The following is a 22,726-nucleotide window of genomic DNA, read 5'->3' as shown; positions in this document are numbered from 1 at the left end:
TAACTAACTATTGACATCTAATACGAGTTTACACGTGAAGAATTCTTTTGTTAAAGTGGTTTTTTTTTCTTTTTTGACAAGAAAAACGTAGAAGGTTTTGGAATGCAGAGTTACAAAAGAATGCTGAAGATTAGATCTATACCTCGAATAACTCAAAAAGATGTACTGAATCGAAATGCGGAAAAATGAAATATGTTGCACAGACCGACTAAAAGAAGGAATCCATTGATAGGAGACATTATGAGCCGTTCAGAAATTGGTTGTTTCGTAATGCAGGTAAGTGCAGGACATGAAAACTGTAGAGTGAGGCAAAAATTTGGCTACAGTAGGCATTTTAAAACGAGTCTAGGCTATAGTGCTGATGAAGTCTTGCAAACGATGTACTAGTGTAGACAGCTATATCAAACTAGTTTTCGGACTGAAGACCGCACAAACAAACATACGATCACTGTGGAAAATGGTTCAAATGGCTCTGAGCACTATGTGACTTAACTTCTGAGGTCATCAGTCGCCTAGAACTTAGAACTAATTAAACCTAACTAACCTAAGGACATCACACACATACATGCCCGAGGCAGGATTCGAACCTGCGACCGTAGCGGTCGCTCGGCTCCAGACTGTAGTGCCTAGAACCGCATGGCCACTCCGACCGGCGATCACTGTGGAGTTTGAGACTATTGCTGTGTTGCTGATCAACTAAACAAACTACACGAATAACCGGACGTTGTTTATTGCATTCAACTTATTTCCGCCGTCAAGATTTTTCAGACACCCGTTACACGTAAAACATTTATTCAAGTTTATATTTTAAAGACTTTTCTACGTGTTTGACGCCAATAAAACCGTTGAAAATATTTGACAGTTATTTTTGAGCGGAATTTATCATTTAAGTATTACCCATCAGAAGCCAACGACGTAAAATATTATTGAAAAATAACGCGTGTGTTTACGTGAAGAGCATCCACTTTTACGTTTTAGGCCTCGCTTGTTTTATTTGTCGGTGAGTACTCCGCCTGAGACGGTTAAATTATGCACATGATGATAAATCTGACTGCTGGTGTAATCAGGTTAATGTCCACCATCTAGCTTCCAATTCTAAGCGCATTTCAGCCCTTCCATCTCTGTATGACATGGTGTCGCAAGAAGATAACGGAGAATAAATATTTATCGATTCAGATGGCGAAAATACTTGTTTCGCACCAGAAGGCCACCAAATAAAGCAGCAGAAGAGAATTTTAACTTGTTCACTACAAGGATCCAAGAATGGACAAAAAAAAAGAAGTTCTCGAACGGTACAAATAAAGAAATAAATACAATTTAATAAAGGGGTGACATACGACTAGCCACGTAAGAGGTGGTCTGTCTGTCCTGAACAGAATCAGAACAATCACACTGAAGTATCAAATCACGTTGTGTAATGATGGAAACTGGGATGTTTCCATGTTTGTTGGCTGCAAACCACTATCAACTTCTCATGTTTACTTCTGTATCTTTGTACATCGTAAATTGTGATCAGTATTTAGTCCATCTACTATCCAGCTAAATAAGAATTTCGTATCATGTACACACTTGAGAATTGTCCTGTATACCGAAATAAATCTTAGACTGTGGCTCCAGAAGGGAACAAATGTGATATTTACATCCCTATTTTAATGACATTCGATATCTGAGTATTTTCAGAGTTACAGGTCACGATCGTCTGGACATTTCAAAATAAAAGCTTGTTTTCCTAGTTTTAAAGAAATGATTCTTAAATCATCAGATATCTGAGTTCCATTATCTCTGCAGGGTCAAAGAATGATGTATTCAGGTTTCGGTCTGTTAATAATATAGTAATAGCTCCTGCTAAAACGGGAAGTGAAAGAAGGAGAAGAAGAGCTGTAATAGCTACAGACCAAACGCATAAAGGTGTTTCGTCTAAAGTTATACCTTCTGATCGTATATTAATTGCTGTTGTAATAAAGTACTGCACGAAGAATTGATGATACACCTGCTAATTGTAGTGAAAAACATCGTCAATGTGTACTGAGTTCCGCCGTATAGCACCAAAAACAGTTTTCTGAACGGAAGATAGATATTCTCCAACAGCCGCGCGAGATTAGCCGAGCGGTCTAAGGCGCTGCAGTCAAGGACTGTGCGGCTGATCCCGGCGGAGGTTCGAGTCCTCCCTAGGGCATGGGTGTGTGTGTTTCTCCTTAGGATAATTTAGGTTAAGTAGTGTGTAAGCTTAGGTACTGATGACCTTAGCAGTTAAGTCCCATAAGATTTCACACACATTTGAACATTTATTCTCCAACAATTGAGCCTCCACATCTCGAAGAAGAAACGATTGCACTGACTAATTTGTAGAAAACATGAATGAATGGTATGTTGTGTGGAAACTGTTCATCTCACAGCGTTTTGTCATACAGAGAACTGTGTTTATACATTACTCAGCCCCACCTAATGTATTTTTTCATCATCCTGTATGTAGTCTTCATCCTCCACTGGACTGCAGTATTTCTGGGCAGACAGATGGCTAACATCTAAATATCATCATATAATCTGGTAATATTCTTTAATTTTATTTGTTTATTTATTTTTCTTCTAGCTAATATCCCTACTCCTATCTTATTCATACTGCATGTTAGGGATTCTGCTACTTCGTCGTTTGCATTTACTTTTACTAAAGGAATCGTTAGTATTGCAATTAGAATGTCGCTTTCTCTTCGATGTTGATCTTTACTACCTACATATTGATAATCATGTCAAATGTACATTAAAACGAAAAAGAAAAAAATCCTCCATTGTCTTTTGAAATTCTCGATTTCTGTAAGTCATACATTTCTATGTTTTTTTTCAGATATCACAATGAATCAAAATGCGACGAACTTAAAATATAACAAAAATAAATAAAAAATCAACAACGAATTTATAGGAAATCACAATTCTATTCTAAATGAGGCTCGAATCTGAAGCTGAGAAAATGACTTCATAAAAAGACGTGTGTGACTTAAAGAAATCGTTTTCAGTTTACAGATGTATAAATATGATATGTAATGTGACCCCAGTAAAGCAAGCGTTATTCAGCTACAGAATTACGAGAAGAAATTAAGTACTTGGGCCAAGGGGATCATAGTGCGGAATGTTTAATAGACTGTGGTGTATGATGCATGTTGCTTCCATAACCTGTCCAATAAATTTTGTTCTTATACGAATGCTGAACGTTCTTGGAGAGCAATTAACCTCCGTGCGTAGGCAAGTAACAGCCGCTACCTTTACTCTGTACTCACTTTGGGGACGTGGTAGAGAACTGCTGCAAAACCGGTCGCGACGAGTGTTAAGCGACTTGTGTAATAGAGGCAGAAAAATTAGCATCCTCTAAACGACTCCTGCTAATAGCCTATTGACACGCATGGAAAGTTATTCCATGGAATTTAGTACCTGCGCTCCATTGCAGGTGCCATACAGTTTCGCGTATGCAGTGTGTCGCCTTTCATGTATGCTACAGTAGAAACTTTTCAATATTTACCGTAATTTCAGAGTTTTAAATATATGGAAATAATACTAATTCTTCTGCAATCAATTATGTATAAGATTTCAATTATTAGCGACGTAAGTTAACGTCCGTAGTCTTAAGTCTGCACTACGTTCTTAAACAGCCGTGTATGGTCCTATCCTGTAAGTTACAGTATGTATTGTTTAAAATACTCTTTTGCGAAGACCAGCATCTCTGTTTTGCGTTGGGACATCGGAAAGTTTTGGTCTGTAATACACCTGACCGCTAATCTCAGGTAGGATGGCAACAACGAAAGTACTAGTAAATACAATAATTAGCCCCTATAACTTTTATTTACACAAAGAGTATAGCTGTAGGCACAGTTCTTTTTATTCACATATCACAAATTCTGACGCTGGAATAGGTCGAAATGCGGAAGGTTGTTAGATGCAAAGTAAACAAAAGCGACCAAGACGGAACGCTGTATTAAGCGGAGCTATTATGACCGAAAACAGATATTCGTTTCTTCTTATAACCACTTCATACTGATACAAAGTAAGTTTCATGATTTTTTTAATATGACTCTCTTAGCGTAATCATTTATTTCGTCTAACAATGAATTAATTTGCGATTTAATTGTGAATTAATGGCTCATATACGTTGACCATTACATTGCGCTTGCGTTTCAGTGTTCCAGGATTACTGCCGAAGTACGAATTTTACACTGAAGTGAAACAGAACAGATTCGATAGTCAAAAAGTAATCAGTAGTCAAGTAACTTTGATCTTACATCGTAGTTATCTGGAACTTCTAGGTAGTCAGATACCAAATACAAATGGAATTTAGTAAAGAAATATAGCATATCAAAACTGGAAGGATCTAAGATGTTTCTTTCGTGTGTGGCATCGGTACGGCCTTCAAATCTTCTTATCCTTTACCAAGTAACCTGCTCGTTTTTCAGATGGCTAGCTCTCCTTCGCGAATCTATGCAACGCCAACCCAGTGGGTACCAAGATCTTTTTTCTCTGTCTTATCACTTCTTGTTTCTGTCACTCGTGGCAGTGCTGTGTATATGTATGTGTGTGTGTGTGTGTGTGTGTGTGTGTGTGTGTGTGTGTGTGAATTAAAAACGTTGCGCCAATGTTCTGAGGCCACGTTAAAATGTAGGTCCCCCCAACAACTGACCGGGAGAGTCAGTTCACAGATCTGAAAAGCCAAAGGACCATACCTATTGGAAGCACAACCTTGGTGTTGTGGAAAGCTTTTCACGTTGCCCGAAAACTAATACGTATTTCAGTGTGATTTAAAATATAATTTACGTGCAATGAGAACCATTTTATAATTTGAAATTTTAAAATACATGTTAGCGCAAAATTGTTTCGAAAGCCCGCCACCACCATCAGAAAGTAATTTTTATTTTTTTAAGCTTTTTTATCAAAATTCTGTTAACAAAATTCTTTCAACAAAAATATGCTCAATACGCAGTTTTCTTGTATATAGTTTTGCTTTTTAATATTCCAACGAAATGTACTGTTTATATTTTTTTCATCCAAATGTGTGGTACTCCGAGGAAAAGATCACTTGTAAAGGAGCTAAAATACGATGTGCAATTTCGTAAGGATATTTTTAACAGGGATGCAAAAGGATAACATTTCCCTATAGCAACTGTTCCCGAAACAACGCAGTAACAACAAAGAGTGAAAATACAATTTAAAGAAAAATATTGTTAAATTATTAAAATCAGTTTATCTCTGGCTCCCGACAGTTTGCTTTTTATGGCTTATCAACGTTACACTTGCAACGTTCAAAAGTAAGTCGTCACTATAAAAGGAGACTCTTTTGGCAAGGTGGAAGATGGAAGAGACTCTCTACAGTTCCACGGCAAATGCACGTCTGTAGGATACTTTCGCTTGCAGTGAACCACTTCTTTAACGACCTTTAAATTTCGACATCAATTTTGGAAGAATAATTCCGAGCGGAGTGGTTTTTCCTGCCTGCTACGTGTGGTTGCCGGCTGCAGGTCCCCGAGGGTCGGGACCCACTATAAATATTTATTCGGCCGTATATTACAGCCGGTATTTATGTCAGATTACAGAATTCTGAAAACCGGGAGGCGGCGCGCTTATTGAAGGTGAGAGCCAGCCGCCTGAGGTGCGACTTGGGCAAAAAAAAAAGAAAGAAAAGGGACAATGAGCGGAGCTGAGTGAAGGGGAAAAAAGGAGGAACCGGGCGGCACCAGGGACTCGCCAAACAAGGTCCTGCTTGCGGCTCTAGCTGCAGCAGTCGAAAGGACATTGACTGTGCCACGGGCAGCAATCTATTTGTTTGTCTCGCTGCAGAGCCGACTGCCAGCGTCGTGGGAACGGTCATTTCCTTCGATAAATTATGCCTGATTACGAAGATAAGAAAACTTCCGTCTCTTGCAGCTGAATCTTTTATTTGTCTGTACTAGACATGTTCCGCCTATTCATGCTTGGCATTATCACTGGTTATAATACAAAGGAGATTATTTTAATTAAACACGTTTGATAGGACTGTAGGGATCCCTTGTAGCTCATTTATATCTAACTCTTACTCTTCCCAGCTGTATGGTCGCGTTTCCTACAATTTACTTCATTTTACGTCCTTTTCATGAATACACGTGTTGTTCCGTATGTACTGGAGGGAATAATGCACAGGTTTCGTGGAACTCACATTGAACAGCTCTCTGCACGTAACCTCTGTTCCAGCACACACTACACATGCTTTAGGGCTGACTGAGGGATCATGGGACTTGCAGAGGGTGAGAATAGATTGAGGTGATGAAGTAGGAATGGAGAAGGCGCCACAGTGTGTGTGTGTGTGTGTGTGTGTGTGTGTGTGTGTGTGTGTGTGTGTGCGCGCGCGCGCGCATGGGAGCTTTCTGTTTTGTTGTTTTTTATGGTAATCTGCGCATTAATTTGAGTATTACTCTTCTGTTATTGGTCTTTCGATTATTGAGCATATTTTCAATTTAATGGCTTTCTCGCTATAGAGTGAGCATTCCCATCCTTTTATTGTCATAGCGTAAGACACCCATGCCTGCTTTTTTTCACCAAACAATAAGAGGAGAAGTTATGCATAATGCCTCACCACCTGCGTTTCCTCCCCTCCCCGACAGTCGACTCTACCCACAGCCTCCGCAGCTCCCATGAGCTCTCAGTCAGGCCAAAGGCACGTGCAGTGCGTATGCAGTTTGCTACAGTGAGTGTTTGTAGAGAGAAATGTTTAAATGTGACATGGAATGGAAATGAAGTCCCATGCTTCTTGACAGAGCATAGGGGAACGATGTGGCAGACCCGCACCGCCGTACTAGGCAAGGTCCTAATGGAGATGGTCTGCCGTTGCCTTCCTCCGACCGTAATGGGCATGAATGATGATGATGAAGACGACACAACAACACTAGTCATCTCGGGGCAGGTGAAAATCCCTGACCCCACCGGAAATCGAACCCGGGACCCCGCTCTCGGGAAGCGAGAAAGCTACCGCGAGACCACGAGCTGCGAACAAATGTGACATATCATTTGGAAAAAAATGCACTGTTTGATTCAATAGTCTGATCTAAATTACTTCATAATGATACTTCATGTGCTGGAGGTGTCTTCTCCAACCAGAGCGCTCAAAGTCACGCCTGACCGATTCGCCGTTGCAAAACTGCCACAACAAACGGTTGATCACACACACACACGCGCACACACACACACACAAAATGACGGTAACGAAATACGCATACTTCGTACAGGCCCAAGACTGCGGGATATTGTTTCTCACAAGAAACGATTCGGCTTCAAATATTCAATTACCACCACAGGGATCGGCCTACATTAGGTAAACTTCATACAACATGGTGTAAAACCGAACTTTTTGAAGGCATAAAATGATCGTTGCAACTTGTTCCATAGGTAAATAAAAATAACGACGTAATCTCAAGCTCTTCCGACGTTGATGCGCGCAGACTACAAAACAACAATTAAAGTAACCGTACATCATTGGACCGAAAACGACGTGTAGCATCACTAACAAAAGTATTATAGATGGAATCTGCTCCTTAAGAGATATTACCTTCTACCCATGGAAGCGGGATTTAGAGAAAGCCTTCGATAAAGTCAGTCATCAGTACCTAAGGGGTGTGCTAGTGCATTTCAGACTTCCAATAGCAACAACAGATTTACTGTTACCAAATCAGTACCAGTAGTTTTCCAAGATGCAAATGAATGGCTGTCTGACGGAGACATTCCCAGTCAAACCTTTTGTCCGACAGGATTGTCCCTTATCAATGATACTTTCGTCATTTCTTTAGAACAATTGATCCGAACAGTCAGCACTTCAGTACAAGGATAACATGATGGTGCACAAAGATTTACTGTAAACGCCTATGCTGGTGATGTTACCGTTATAATTACAGAACCCCAAGATAGCACAAAAGTGTGTGAAATAATGGATGATTATAAAGAAGCAGCAGCGGCAACGATAGGCAATGATAAAACACAGCTACTGTGGCTAAATAAAATTGTGTTCAAATGGAAGTGCTAGGACTGAAATTAAGAGAAAATGTAAACGAGTTAATTGTCGCCGACTCCAAAGGAGTGGTAGAAAAAGTAAGAGGTGTCACGATAGCGAACAGTACAGAAAATTAAAAATTACTCAAAGGATAGAATGTGTGAACATACTAGCACTATCCAAAATGTGGTGTGTTGCTCAACTCATACCTATCGACAGAAAGTGTATTTCACAGTTAAAAAGTGCATCGGCTGGTTTATTTGGAAAGGTATATTGTTTCGGGTAGCCCGGGGCCAACTGACGAAACCATTCAGTGAAGGCGGCCTTGCTTCAATAGATTGTGAAGCAAAATGCTCAGCCCTCACAGCGAAAAATCTCGTACGTACCCTCAAATTACCAGCTTAGGCACTCGAACTTACTAAAGGCGGCATGGGGTATCGTGACAGAAGATAGAGATAATGGAAGGATGCCAGCAAATATAATTTGTGATTTGAAAACTACAAAATACGTTTTAGAGTAGTCACCGAATTCTATACGGCGGAGAAAATAATCGAAACAATTGTGCAAAAAACTCCGTGTCCCATAACAAACAAGATGAATCACGAAGACTTAAACTGGAAGACGCGCTCATTAAATTTTGCAGACAAATCCTGAAGTTCAAGGTTGCGCTTAGCAGCTTACATATTTACAAATGATTTAATCCCTAAATCTGCGCGACGCCACAGAATAAATCTAACTAGTCATCCATACTGCCAGTACTGTGGAATGGTTGACACTGCCATACACCGAAGAGCAGGTTGCTCCAGAATTGCAGGTCTGTGGGAGTGTATAAAGCTTAACTCATTAAGTTTTCTACCAACCACTGTCAAAGAAATAAACACCAAGAAAATAACGTATATGGACATGAAAGCGTCTCAAGGATCCAAGACAGCAACACTCATGTGGTTCGTATACTGTTTTATAAAATACATCTTCCACGAGGGAGGAGAGTTTATATATGACCTGAAACAACACTTGAAGAACGAAAACGAGAAATCGTGAACAGTAAATGGAAAAGTGAAAAGTTCTTACCATTTATACATCTCATGTAAATTTGGTGTTTTTACATACATTTAAAAAAAGTGGTAACGTCACAGTTACGGTGTAAGTGTGTAGGTTCGAATATCGCTAAGTGACAATAATCTGTTTAATCTTTATGACTCAGAAACCAATGAATTGCAAATAATAATAATCAACTATTTTTTTTATTTTTAATATTTTGTTGCCTCATTTTCATCGTCGTATTGACTTTTTTATTTGCTCTTATTTTTCTTCCAATAGTTCTTTCTTTTGCAGGCTGTTTGTCTACAGCCCATCGGTCGGCAACCTGTCAGCTCGCGTAGCAAAAACGAGAAGTTTCAATTCGTTTTTAGCGCTGCAACTAATTTTTTTTTTTTCTGTCTTGAGTTTGCTCGTACAGGTCAGCTTTAAAAGCAGTGAGCAAAGCGGGCGTGATTAATAGTTGCGTTGCAGGTTGCTCACTGCCGTTTTCTCGGATACATTGCACATCAAGAGGTTGTACTTAGGATAGGACACGAATTTAAATTCCGGGCTATAAAACGCGTTGTATGCCGCAGTTCAGTTGAAACTTCCCCTTTGAATGTAAAGAATGACTGTACTGGTGAACTTCTACGTTATTTGATTCCGAAACAGCTGAGTAAAACTGAACGCACTCAGTTTTCTCTTCACTTACTCTGATCATTTCTAAACTGACACACAATATTTTAGTGCAACGCAATCTGACTTTTAATAATCCCTACAAAAGAATAGCCCTGACTATCAATAACCTACCCCCTTCATGGCTCCCTTACTTCACAAAAATCTTTGTTACTTGAACTACTGCAATACAGCTAGCGCCAATACTGCCAGCTGAATAAAGGATTCTAACTACTGAAAGCACTAACTACTGATAGGCATATAGTTAGCAAATGAAAGATTTTGATAGAGAACAAACAATGTATTTACCTTAATAGTGTTCAAAAGTCATAATATATATAAATTCTTGACATCTATTGCGACAAATTTCCTTTTTCTGACGGACACACGCCCAGATCGTCCACTCATATTAACATCTCAAAACTCTGGCATCTCTCTTCCCACATCCACCACAGCTGGCGGCTCACCTCCAACTGCCCGACGCTACAGGCTGTTCACATCCAAACGACCAACACTACACTAGCTAATAATCCAACAATGAGTCCAGCTAGCCACAGACTGCACACAGCGCAGTCAGCGATTTTAATACATTGCGCTACGTGGCGTCACCAACATAATAACCTAAACAGCCTACTTACACAATCGTTGGTCACTGAAAGTCAGCGGTGGACAGAGCATCCCGCGTTCGCGACATACCTGGTGGGAGCAGCTTCCAGTGTTGCTCCCCGTTACATGAACAGCATTTCAACACTTCTGAAGGGAAATGCCGTGTTTGCGTGTTTAACCGAGCGGCAGCGGATTTGGCAATACTTTGCTCTAAGTGATAGACGTCAACTACAAGTAATTTTAAACAGACTGCAGTATACACGGAACAGGAGGATGCATGGAAAGGACGTAAAACGAAAGTAATGTAAAAAAAAGAACACAATCACACAGCGGTGAAGAGAAAATAATTGAAATGATCTGCCAAGAATCACAACAGGCCTATCACAATACGTGTAATTAAATAATTTTCTTTGAATTATAGATGACTTAAGATGTCTACCACAAATAGGCGAAACATGTTTGGTAACCACAAATAAAACATTGTGGCAAAAGACGGCATTTTTTTTATTTTTGTGATAAAGTATAGTTTTAGTAGCGACTGAGGTAAAAAGCGGCTGTACATACTAACAATATTTTTCGATAAAATATTTCATAATCATAGTATGTCTACATCTACGAGGAGTAGTAATTCATTTTTAATTATTAGCTGGAAACAATCGAACTGCTCTCATGAAACCTGATGTTATGCGTTGCATGAAAGGTCGAATTCATACAGAAGGTCTTTTGCAATGATGGATGACTTAGCTGAGACATTGGTAACACAGGTGTCCACAAGAAGGGGCAAAAGGAGGCACCGGATTCATTACAGAATGCTTGTGCAGTTCTAGAAGGGATTTCCCATGATAAACGTTAAATCGCCTTACCTACATGCACCATTATAGAGCTGATCGCAGTGAGACGAGACGATGACTTTGGCAGTTGCTGTATAACTTAAGTTTTTTGATTAAAAACTGTCTAGTTTGCAGTTTATTCTTTTACTAACAACGGGTTTCGCATTTTTGGGGCATCTTTCGAATAGGGATAACAAAATAAGCAAAAATTGGCGTACGGTCCTAGCATTAACGACTCTAAACGTGAATAAGAATTTATTGTTAACATTAAAATTTTCCTTTTACAACAGTTTGGAAACCATGAAATGGATCTGAGCTACACTGAAGCACACGCTAAACGACATAAACTCGCAGAGCCTTTGTCAAAGACATCTAATATAATGTGGTGTAGAATGTTAAATAAATGGTCAAATTGAACGAAACATAACTTAATAATGTCATACCAGCAGGTTAAATCTAGATATAATGGGGATCAGTGAAGTGAAATGGGAAGATGACAAGGAATGCGGTAGCAGGACGTGTAGTGGAAGAAAGGGTTACAAGACAATATGGGCTTGTTCTAGGAAATATAGAAGAGAAAGACTGCTCGCGTTCTGCAATAAATTTCAGCTAGTAATAGCGAGTACTCTGTTCACAATCACAAGAGGAGAACGTGTGCTTGGAAACGACCGGAAGACACGGGAAGATTTCAGTCATGGACAGGCAGATATTCCGAAATAAGACACAAGATTGTAAGGCGTACCCAGGCGCAGATACAGACCCAGTTCACATTTTAGTAGTGATGAAGAGTAGGCTGAAGTTTAAAAGGCTAGTCAGGAAGAATCATTGCTCAAAGAAGTGGGGTACGGAAGTGCTAAGGTATGAAGAGATACGCTTGAAATTCTCCAACACAGCTGCAGATACTGTTATAAGGAATTTCTCATAAGGGAAACTCCCCATCGCACACCATCCCCCCACTCCCGGATTTAGTCGTAAGATGGCCCAGTGGATACCTCGTCAAAAACTGAACTTTGAAAAAGAAGCAAAATAAAAACAGTGAACGGTCCAGAATAAATATGTACAGTATTGAGCAAACTAGTGTATCGCAAACGTCGTGGTTACGTGGATACGGTGTTGGATCAAGAAGGGGAAGATCCGGATCCAAATCTCACTCGAGCCCTTCTTTTTCCCCCCACAAAATTGTGAACTGTCCGTCCCGTTATTGACATATCTGTTCGCTGTGTTCAGATTTGTGTCAATCTCGTGGTGTAACGTCCGGTTGTAACACTGAGGTGTACGAAACGGACCTAAGATTTGTATACCTCCTATTTGTTCTACACAATTGCACTCTTGCGTTCCGATTTGGAAATTTTGATTTTTTTAATTGCTTTGTTGTAACATAGGTTACGCCCGCTTATTTATTGCTTTCATTTCTGTGAAAGGTCGATGCGGCATCTCGTCTGCTCTCACTGTTTATCACATCTACTCGCGACAGTAATATATTATTACCTGTGACATGGTCTATAGCAAATGTGTAGTGCAACAACTGGCAAGACTACGGAAGGAGAAAAGACTCTTCAATAACCGGACCATCTTACAACTAAATCTCAAGGGAGTGCGATGGAGAGTTTCCCTTGTCAATAGGCAGAACATTTGGCGAGAAATGGACATCACAGTAGTTGGAAAGGAAATCGTATGTACAAGGAAGGCAACTGCAACCATAACGGAGGGGTATCTGTTGAGAGGCCAGACAGACGTGTGGTTCCTGAAGAGGGGCAGCAGCCTTTTCAGTAGTTAAAGGGCAGCAGTCTGGACGACTGACTGATCTGGTCTTGTAACACTAACCAAAACAGCCTTACTGTGCTGGTACTGCGAACGGCTGAAAGCAAGGGGAAACTACAGCCGTAACTTATCCCGAGGGCATGCAGCTTTCCTGTATGGTTAAATCATGATGGCGTCCTCTTGGGTAAAATATTCCGGAGGTAAAATAGTCCCCTATTCGGATCTCCGGGCGGGGACTACTCAAGAGGACGTCGTTATCAGGAGAAAGAAAACTGGCGTTTTACGGATCGGAGCGTGGAATGTCAGATCCCTTAATCGGGCAGGTAGGTTAGAAAATTTAAAAAGGGCAATTGATAGGTTAGACTTAGATATAGTAGGAGTTAGTGAAGTTCGCTGGAAGGAGGTACAAGACTTTTGGTCAGGTGAATACAGGGTTATAAAGACAAAATCAAATAGGGGTAATGCAGGAGTCGGTTTAATAATGAATATAAAATAGGAGTGCGTGTAAGCTACTACAAACAGCATAGTGAACGCATTATTGTAGCCAAGATAGACACGAAGCCCACGCCTACAACAGTAGTACAAGTTTATATGCCAACTAGCTCCGCAGATGACGAAGAAATTGAAGAAATGTATGATGAAATAAATGAAATTATTCAGATAGTTAAGGGAGACGAAAATTTAATAGTCATGGGTGACTGGAATCCGGTAGCAGGAAAAGGGAGAGAAGGAAACGTAGTAGGTGAATATGGATTGGGGCTGAGAAATGAAAGAGGAAGCCGCCTGATAGAATTTTGCACAGAGTACAACTTAATCATATCTAACACTTGGTTCAAGAATCTTAAAAGAAGGTTGTATACATGGAAGAAGCCTGGAGATACTGACAGGTTTCAGATGGATTCTATAATGGAGATGGGACCTGGATAAACTGAAAGAACCAGAGGTTGTACAGAGTTTCAGGGAGAGCATAATGGAGCAATTGACAGGAATGGGGGAAAGAAATACAGTAGAAGAAGAATGGGTAGCTTTGAGAGATGAAGTAGTGAAAGCAGCAGAGGATCTAGTAGGTAAAAATACTAGGGCTAGTAGAAATCCTTGGGAAACATAAGAAATATTGAATTTAATTGATGAAAGGAGAAAAGATAAAAATGCAGTAAATGAAGCAGGCAGAAAGGAATACAAACGTCTCAAAAATGATATCGACAGGAAGTGCAAAATGGCTAAGCAGGAATGGCTAGAGGACAAATGTAAGGATGTAGAAGCTTATCTCACTAGGGGTAAGATAGATACTGCCTACAGGAAAATTAAAGAGACCTTTGGAGAAAAGAGAACCACTTGTATGAATATCAAGAGCTCAGATGGAAACCCAGTTATAAGCAAAGAAGGGAAAGCAGAAAGGTGGAAGGAGTATATAGAGGGTCTATACAAGGGCGATGTACTTGAGGACAACATTATAGAAATGGAAGAAGATGTAGATGAAGATGAAATGGGAGATACGATACTGCGTTAAGAGTTTGACAGAGCACTGAAAGACCTGAGTCGAAACAAGGCCCCGGGAGTAGACAGCATTGCATTAGAACTACTGACGGGCTTGGGAGGGCCAGTCCTGACAAAACTCTACCATCTGGTGAGCAAGATGTATGAGACAGGCGAAATACCCTCAGACTTCAAGAAAAGTATAATAATTCCAAACCCAAAGAAAGCGGGTGCTGACAGATGTGAAAATTACCGAACAATCAGTTTAATAAGTCACGGATGCAAAATACTAACGCGAATTCTTTACAGACGAATGGAAAAACTGGTTGAAGCCGACCTCGGGGAAGATCAGTTTGGATTCCGTAGAAATATTGGAACACGTGAGGCAATACTGACCCTACGACTTATCTTAGAAGCTAGATTAAGGAAAGGCAAACCTACGTTTCTAGCATTTGTAGACTTAGAGAAAGCTTTTGATAATGTTGCCTGAAATACTCTCTTTCAAATTCTGAAGGTGGCAGGGGTAAAATACAGGGAGCGAAAGGCTATTTACAATTTGTACAGAAACCAGATGGCAGTTATAAGAGTCGAGGGGCATGAAAGGGAATCAATGGTTGGGAAGTGAGTGAGACAGGGTTGTAACCTATCCTCGATGTCATTCAATCTGTATATTGAGCAAGCAGTGAAGGAAACAAAAGAAAAATTCGGAGTAGGTATTAAAATCCATGGAGAAAAATAAAAACTTTGAAGTTCGCTGATGACATTGCAATTCTGTCAGAGACAGCAAAGGACTTGGAAGAGCAGTTGAATGGAATGGATAGTGTGTTGAAAGGAGGGTATAAGATGAACTTCAACAAAAGCATAACGAGGATAATGGAATGTAGTCGAATAAAGTCGGGTGATGCTGAGGGAATTAGATTAGGAAATGAGACACTTAAAGTAGTAAAGGAGTTTTGCTATTTGGGGAGCAAAATAACTGATGATGATGGGAGAGGATATAAAATGTAGACTGGCAACGGCAAGGAAAGCGTTTCTGAAGAAGAAATATTTGTTAACATCGAGTATAGATTTAAATGTCAGAAAGTCGTTTCTGAAAGTATTTGTATGGAGTGTAGACATTAATGGAAGTGAAACGTGGACGATAAATAGTTTAGACAAGAAGAGAATAGAAGCTTTCGAAAAATGGATGCTACAGAAGAATGCTGAAGATTAGATGGGTAGATCACATAACTAATGAGGAGGTATTGAATAGGATAGGGGAGAAGAGAAGTGTGTGGCACAACTTGACTAGAGGAAGGGATCGGTTGGCAGGACATATTCCGAGGCATCAAGGGATCACCAATTTAGTATTTGAGGGCAGCGTATAGGGTAAAAATCGTAGAGGGGGACCAAGAGATGAATACACTAAACAGATTCAGATGGATGTAGGTTGCAGTAGGTACTGGGAGGTGAAGAAGCTTGCAGAGGATAGAGTAGCATGGAGAGCTGCATCAAACCAGTCTCAGGACTGAAGACCACAACATCAACAGCAACTGAGGTAATACTTCAGGTGGTCGACGAAAGAATAAAATACAAAAATGGTTAGGGAAATTTAGGAATACAGGAGTACAAGTCACAAGGGAGTGGAATAAGTCGGAAGTACTGGGAACCTATGCCGAAATGGCTGCATGAACAATGTGAAGAAATCGTAAACGAAATGATTGTCGGAAGGACTGAATCAACATATAAAAAAGTTAAAACAAGGATGGTAATATTAAGAGAGCTCTATGAATTCCACTGTTAAATGCAGAGGAGAGAGAGCTGATAGGTCAAAAGAATACGTTGAAACCCTCTGTGAGGGGAAAGATTTGTCTGATGTAATAGAAGAAGAAACAGGAGTCGATTTAGCAGAGATAGGGGATCCAGTATCAGAATTTAAAGGAGCTTTAGGAGACTTCAAATAAGGCAGAAGGGATAGATAACATTCCATCAGAATTTCTAAAATCATTGGAGAAAGTGGCAACAAAACGATTATTCACGTTGGTGTGATGAATGTATGAGTCTTGCAACATACCATCTGAGTTTCGGAAAGGCACCATCCATTCCAAAGACGGAAAGAGCTGACAAGTGCGAGAATTATAGCACAATCAGCTTAACAGCTTGTGCATCCAAGTTGCTTACAAGAATAATGTGCAGAAAAATGGAAAAGAAAATTGAGGATGCGCTAGATGACGATCGGTTTGGCTTTAGGGAACGTTAAGGCACGAGAGGGGCAGTTCTGACGTTTCGGTTCATAATAGAATCAAGACTAAAAAGAAATCATGATACGTTCATAGCATTTGTCGACCTGAGAAACGTGTTCGACAATGTAAAATGGTGCAAGATGTTCGAAATTCTGAAAAAAGTAGGGGTAAGCTATAGGGAGAGACGGGTCGTATGTACAACAGCCAAGAGGGAATAATAAGAGTGGACGACCAAGGACGAAATGCTCGTATTAAAAAGGGTGAGAAACAAGGATGGAGCTTTCGCCCCTACTGTTCAATCTGTACATCGAGGAAGCAATTTTGGAAATAAAAAGAAAGGTTCAGGGGCGGAATTAAAATTCAAGGTGAAAGATCATCATTGATACGATTCGCTGATGACATTGCTATCCTGAGTGAAAGTGGAGAAGAATTACATGATCTGCGAACGGAATGAAGAGTCTAATGAGTACACAGGATGGATTGAGAGTAAATCGAAAAACGACGAAGGTAATGAGAAGTAGTAGAAATGAGAAAAGCGAGAAACGTAACATCAGGATTGATGGTCAAGAAGTAGATGAAGTTAAGGAATTCTGCTACCTAGGCAGTAAAATAACCAATGGCGGACGGAGCAAGGAGGACATCAAAAGCAGACTCGCTATGGCAAAAAAGACATTTCTGGCCAAGAGAAGTCTACTAATATCAAACACCGGCCTTAATTTGAGGAAGAAAGTTCTGAGAATGTACGTCTGGAGTACAGCATTATATGGTAGTGAGACATGGACTGTGGGAAATCCGGAACAGAAAAGAATCGAAGTATTTGACATGTGGTGTTACAGACGAATGTTGAAAATTAGGTGAACTGATAAGGCAAGGAATGAGGAGGTTCTAAGCAGAATCGGAGAGGAAAGGAATATGTGGCGAACACTGATAAGGCGAAGGGACAGGATGATAGGATATCTGTTAAGACATGAGGGAATAACTTCCATGGTACTAGAAGGAACTGTAGAGGGCAGAAACTATAGAGGAAGACAGAGATTGGAATACATCAAGCAAATAATTAAATACGTAGGTTGCAATTGCTACTCTGAGATGAAGAGGTTAGGGCAGGAGAGGAATTCATGGCGGTTAGCACCAAACCAGTCAGAAGTCGACAAAAAAAAACTCCCACCCCCCTCCCCCCTGGATACATTTTTGCTGACGCCCACACATGGTTGTGGAAGTTTGTATTTTGCCTGTTCGGGTAAGATGTCGTCTTGAAAGTCTCATCCTCGCCGTGCAGTGGTTTTTGCATCCGAGGAAAGAAGACGAAATCATTGAGTGCCACCTAAGGTAAATATGGATGGTGAGATTTTGAAAGCCAAAAGAAGAAGCATGTTTAACCCTGTCCTGTGCATAATGAGCTGTGGCTTCGCCAGGAAACAAGAGCACCGCCTTTGATAGTTTCCCCCTTCGCCGTGATAGCCTCGTCATGACATTTCAGTGGTCTGCTCCTCCGATAGTTTACCCCTGACGAGCATAACGTGTCAGTGTCAGACCGTGGCAGTCTCAGCAACTCTCAGCGTGACCTTTACTGGACCCTCAGCAGGCCGAGTCATTTGGTTTTGGCTGCTCTAGCCATACTACTACGGGGCGGGAGCTCCTTTTGAACCGGAACTGCAAGCTTGTAACGAAGAAGTAATCACGTGACTTTTTTTAGCGTTGACAATTAAATTTTTATGACAACCCTGGTACTGTTATGTGAAAATTGTTAATGAAGCTGCCTTGTACGAAAACTAGGTATCTAAAGCTGGGTTAACACACGAAACTAAAGTGAGGCGGGAACAACGAGATTCATGTGATGCCACTCAAATGACGCCTCTTATTCCAGGCCACTAAAAGCTAAAATGTTTTTGATGCCGTCGCCCTTCCCCCACCACAGACTGGCATCGTTTGTCTGCTGCCTGCAGTTCAAAACGCCATCTGCCTGCTGCAATTTTCGTCGAATGTCACGACAGAAACATGAGAAGAATGATCTATTGGCGACGGCAAGAGACTAAGTTTGAAGTAGCCCATTTTTGTACTGTTAACTGAAGAGTAAATGACATTTTCATGAATACACGCGCTTCATTCTTTCTTTTATGTTGATTAGAAAATTTCCGAAAGGCAATGAGATAGTTGTTATGAGCTGCATAAACATACACCGCCTGATAAAAAATCTGAAGCACACATAGAGGTAAGAGGACACGAAACTCCACGGGTTGAGAGAGTATGTGATGTTATTTCTCTAATAACAAAATCGAGTCAAATTTACAAAGAATTTGGTAGTATGAGATTGCGTTGAGCTCACTCTGGCCTCGATGCATGCATTCATTCAGAAAGTTCAGATAGACCATAGAGACACGTGCCACATTTGTGAACGAGCATTGTCGTGTTGAAAAATGATGTCACGATATTGTCACGTCAGAGGTGACCCATGAAAACGGAGGATGTCTATGACGTACCGTTGTGCCGTCATAATTTGCTGAATTACCACCAGCCGTGAACTGGTCGTAACCTATGGCTCTCCACACGACGACTCAAGGAATAAGACCTTTTTGCTTCTCCAAAAGATTGGAAGAATGGTTTTGTCCTCTCTCCAGGACCCCAATATACTGGCAGACGATGGTCGTGAACGGCAGTGCAGAGCCGCAATTCATCGCTGAATACACTGAAACGCCATTTAGGAGCATCCCGTGCTTCTCTGTCATGGCAATCACTCCAAACTCATCCGTTTGTGTTCTGTTATCGGCAGCCTGCATGTGTGTCGGTAATTCCCTAATCAGCATGATTTACGCTCCAGACCATTGCTGGGACTGTATTTAGGTGGCGTATCGCATTTAACCGAGAATTAATCAGGCGAGACAGCAGAGGCTTTGCAAAGAAATCGAAAGTCGTTACATTATTTAGAACTTCAGGTTAATGTGTCACTAGCATCTGTTCCCAATACTTGCAACAGTAAATCGCGCTATTTCAGATACTGTTGCTCGACGTCCGAACCTCAACTATATTAATCCACGCATGGTGAAGAAGTTGATCGCGAAATGTTGTTTTTTTCTTATGAGGCATAGCTGCATTTATCAAGTTAAGTGAATTTCCAGAACAATCGACGTCACAGTTCAAAACATTCTCATCAATTTCATGATGTGAGAACCAGAGTGTGTTGTGCAGTTAGTGCAACTGAAATTATTGAACCCATCTTTTTGCATCAAACTATAATTTCTAAAAAGTGTGTAGATAACACACTACAACTTTATTCAGAGAACTAACAACTAACGAATCGACCTAAGGCTATTTCATGCAAGAGAATTTAAGAACGCACACCGACATTGCGTATTGACTGTATTACGCCTTTAATTTTATGTCTGGATAGGTCCTATCATTAATGCACTTGCAGACCCGATAGTTGGAAACACAATTTTCTGGATGCTGGAGTTCAAATGTCTGACTTAAGATCCTGCTGTTGGACATGAAAGTCCACTATAATTAATGAATCTGCGTTTCCATCAGAGCACTCAATACAAACTATTTTTACGCCTTAATCACTTTTGACACAATAATTATGATTCGTATTCCTGTTATTTGGTCCTTAGGGTGGCGTTAGTGCCATAACCTCCTCTATTACAGTAAGTCCAAATTAAGTAGTTGCAACTGGCCCCATGCTGAACATGTTGTGACCTTCAGTCCAGAGACTGGTTTGATGCAGCTCTCCATGCTTCTCTATCCTGTGCAAGCTTCTACATCTCCCAGTACCTACTGCAACCTACATCCATCTGAATCAGTTTAGAGTATTCATCTCTTGGTCTCCCTCTACGATTTTTACTCTCACGCGGCCCTTCAGTACTAAATTGGTGATCCCTTGATGCCTCAGAATATGTCTTACCAACCGATCCCATCTTCTAGTCAAGTTGTGCCACAAATTTCTCTTCTCCCTAATTCTATTCAATACCTCCCCATCAGTTATGTGATCTAACCATCTGAACATAGTAAAACCAAATATTTGACTGCAACTTACATTACGGTGGATAACGCCCGGCTGCGGTTCGAGCCGTCATGCGTCTTGCGGTAGGGTCCCTTCAAGTTCCACCTGAAAACTTGGCTTAAGACATTTATCTCGGTGCAACTCTTCGTGCAACTCTTCCTGTGAAGGGCCCGTAGTCTCGAAACCTCCCACTTCGTTTTCTTGAACTCTACAAAATTACGAATCACGAATAATTATTAACTCTGTCTGATCACTCTTTAGTTGAAATATTTGTTGTGCTATGGGAAAAGGGAGCTTGAACGAGTATCTGGATGAAAGCAAGAATACAGTATTACACGATATAAGTTCGTGGCGTGATTCATAAATGTGACTGTAACCACCCTTACAGGCAGATAACGTGCAATGAGGATGTGAAACCTCACTTTGTGAGTTTAACATCTCTCCACAAAAAGAACGTAGTCTGGAAAAGTCTCGAAACCTCACAAGCTGTGACATACCTTGCGGCTATAACATGCATGCAAAGAATTTAAACTGACACTGCTGATGACAGCTCCTTTCTGACTAATAATTCCGCTGAAGGATCAGTGTATGCGGTAACTTGTTCTCAGATTACCTAGTGTCTAGTAAAACTAGAATGGCACATACAAGCAACACGAAAACCGTGTACCCTTCATGAACGGGTGTAGAATAAAATAAAACAAAATACTTCTGTGAAACTACTGGGTATTCATGAGTAACTCTGCATGGATTGCTAACAAATTACATTTGTCTTGTGATGGGTCATATGTTGTACAATTTCACGAAACATGAGAATGACTACAAACGAAAAGTTCATATACTCTAGAATACTCTGAGAAATATTAAAATCATGGGAGGTAACGAGTGTCATACTCTGCCCTCAAGGAAGGACAACTGAAATACTGGTATTGTTATGTGTGCACCCAATGAGGTTTTCTCTTTAAATAACGGACACTAGACCTGGACACAACTGCTAACAAAATGCTACGCCAAGCTGCGCTAGCAAGTCACGTACCGGTTGGTTGCAATTAAGCTGCCGGCGTTCCGAGCGCTTCAGTGCCGGCTGTGTAAATTGCAGGACGCTGAAACATCTCAAGTATGTTCATTAACCGATCTGTTAGCGGAATGTGCTGAGAAAAAAAAAAGAAACGTTCCTGCTTCTTCCCTACAAATCTTGTAGGCTACAGCATAGATATGAGCAATGGAATGTAGCCTCAACTCATACAAACCGAGTCAATAAACCAACCTAGGCCGGTACAAACACCAACAGAGAACAGCAAGGAATGTAGAGTGTCTTGTCTAGCATTCAACAGGCATATTTTGACCCTTCTCTGTCACGCAGATGATTGGTCACCCTACGGTACTTCCAAGGGTATGAATTACAGATGTGCCTTCACCTTGCAAGGCAAAGATTTTAGTATGCTTAGCAGTCGGAAACTGAGGTACAGAATGTCTTCCCAACACTTACACGATCCACAACTCGTATAAATACGAAGAACTTGAAACAAGACTTTTAACGAAAGGCTTCCAACACTAAACACTAGGAAAAAAATATAATCCTGGCCACCCATGTATGATTGTCCTGTTCACTACTGTGGATGCTATAGCTGGTTTCCAGAATCCAGTGGACAGGAACTGTGTTCAGACGGCAGCGCTTGTAAATGGCTTGTGATCAGAGGTGATTGCACTGGCCCTGCGATTTCCCACGATGGCTGGTTTCTTCCAGCGCCTGATGGAAAGAAATTTCTGGACGTCCTATCAGAAAGGGCGATTGGTGGGAACAGGAAACAGTCAATGAAAAAATTCCGGAATTCCGTTGCTGTTGCTGATTGACTGAAAGGGCTGAATGTTAAGTAATTAATTTCGTGCAGTAGTTTGGAACTCGCGAAAGCGAAGACGTGGCCAGCAGGTCTCGTACGTATACGAGCTGAGCTGATGTTTTAAAAGCGTCACGTACCGAGTGTTTATGATTAAACTGTTGCTGAGCGGGCTGCGTACATTAAAGGACGCTGAATCATCGTAGGTATGTTCATCATAGGTGCGCTCGCCGAATATGCTTTAAATAATGATAGTCCCACATTTTGCCAACAGCTGAAAATATGATACTGTAAGAGAATGTCGTGTG

The sequence above is a fragment of the Schistocerca serialis genome, chromosome 6 (genome assembly GCF_023864345.2).
Source record: "Schistocerca serialis cubense isolate TAMUIC-IGC-003099 chromosome 6, iqSchSeri2.2, whole genome shotgun sequence".
Classification (NCBI taxonomy): Eukaryota; Metazoa; Arthropoda; class Insecta; order Orthoptera; family Acrididae; genus Schistocerca; species Schistocerca serialis.
The sequence above is the reverse complement of the archived record's forward strand: the minus strand, read 5'-3'. Positions refer to the sequence as shown.